We start from the raw sequence: 1,698 nt of genomic DNA, 5'->3' as shown, positions 1-1,698 counted from the left end.
GAATAGGGCATTAAGTTGATGCTAGCACCCAAATCAAGCATCGCCTCCTCTACTTTCTTATCCCCTATGGTGATGTTGATAGAGAAACTTCCTGGATCCTTGAGCTTTGGTGGAAGTTTTCTTTGCAAAACTGCACTCACATTCTCTGAAACCACTACCTTCTCATGTGGTCCATACTTCCTTTTGTAGCTGTTTAACTCCTTGAAGAACTTCCCATATGCTGGCATGTTCCTAATGACATCAAGCAAAGGTAAGTTAACATTCACTTTGCTTAGTATATCAAAAATTTCCTTGAATGGCTTATCCTGCTTGCTCTTGGCAAGTCTTCCAGGGAATGGTATTGGTGGAGTGTAAGGTTTCTCGGCCTTGTGAAGATTTGGTGCTTCAAGTGAGGAATTAGCATGGCTTGGTTCCTCATTTGGTTTCTCATTTTCCCCTTGAGTAACACCTGCATTCACATGATCATATTCATTAGTAACTTCCTTGCCAACTCTATTATCAATAACCTTACCACTTCTAAGTGTAGTGATTGCTTTGGCTTGCTCTTGGTTCCTTTGGAGTATCACGGGTTGGCTTGGAAACTTTCCAACCTCTCTTTGGTTCAAGGCATCTGCAATCTGTCCCAATTATGTCTCCATTTTGGTAAGAGCCGCCGAATGTTGTTGGAGAGTGCTATTTGTGGAATGTTGGAATTGCAAGGTGTTTTGGGCTAACAACTTAACCGTATCCTCTAGAGTAGTGGCAGGTTTTGGTTGTAAATTTTGGAATTGATTGTTGTTCTTCCATGAGAGGTTGGGATGATCTCTCCAACTTGAGTTATATGTATTGGAATACACATCATTCCTTGGCCTTTGATTATAAGAATTCATGAGGTTCACTTGCTCTTGAACATATTCGGGATAAGCCTCCCTAGATGGACATTGATGAGTAGGATGGCTTAGTATGTTGCAAATGGCACACACTTCATTTGATTTTGGCACCATGTTGAGCACGGCTTCAAGCTTCCTTTCTAGGTTAGCTACCTGAAACAAAAGATCATGATTAGAGCTTGTTTCATAGACTCCAACTTTCTTACCCCTTAAATCTTTGTGTTGAGCATTCGATCCCAACATCTCATAAATGTTATATGACTCTTGAGCATTCTTTTTCTTCAAAGCTCCACCTGCTGCATTATCAACAGTTGATTGACATGTTTGGGTTAGTCCATCATAGAAAATTTGCATTTGTAAGTGAAAAGGTAACCCATGGTGTGGACATTGCATCAAGAGGCCTTTAAAGCGCTCCCAACACTCATTGAAAGGTTCTCCATCATCTTGTTTGAAGTTGAAGATTTGTCCTCTTAATGTGGCTGTCTTTTGAGTGGAAAAAAACTTCTCCAAGAACTTCTTAGCCACGGCATCCCATGTGGTGAGGGAACCTGGTGTTAGAGTCATCAACCAACTCTTGGCTCTATCTTTTAAGGTGTAAGGAAACACTCTCATCCTCAAATTTGCTTCACTTACTCCCTGCAAAGGTAAACCACTCACAACATTGTAAAACTCTTTAATATGAGCTAAAGGGTCTTCATTAGGTAAGCCATAAAATGAAGGAAACATATGGAAATGTGAAGATTTGAGATCATAGTTTCTAGCTTCTGTGGGCAGCAAGATGCATGAAGGTGAATTTGGTATGATTGGTTGAGCAAAGTCCTCCAAAGCT

The 1,698-nt window shown here is 40.6% G+C and overlaps 1 non-coding gene across 1 annotated transcript; it reads left to right on the top strand.

The window, feature by feature from the left end:
- The first annotated feature begins 1,239 nt into the window (after positions 1 to 1,239).
- LOC137721606 (small nucleolar RNA R71) lies at positions 1,240 to 1,350 on the top strand. Its single transcript, XR_011066677.1, has one exon. It is a non-coding gene; the product is annotated as a small nucleolar RNA R71 (small nucleolar RNA).
- The last annotated feature ends 348 nt before the right edge of the window (positions 1,351 to 1,698 follow it).

This window comes from Pyrus communis, chromosome 16, assembly GCF_963583255.1.
Source record: "Pyrus communis chromosome 16, drPyrComm1.1, whole genome shotgun sequence".
NCBI classification, from domain to species: domain Eukaryota; kingdom Viridiplantae; phylum Streptophyta; class Magnoliopsida; order Rosales; family Rosaceae; genus Pyrus; species Pyrus communis.
Note: the sequence above shows the minus strand (reverse complement) of the source record. Positions and strands in the feature narration are given on the sequence as shown.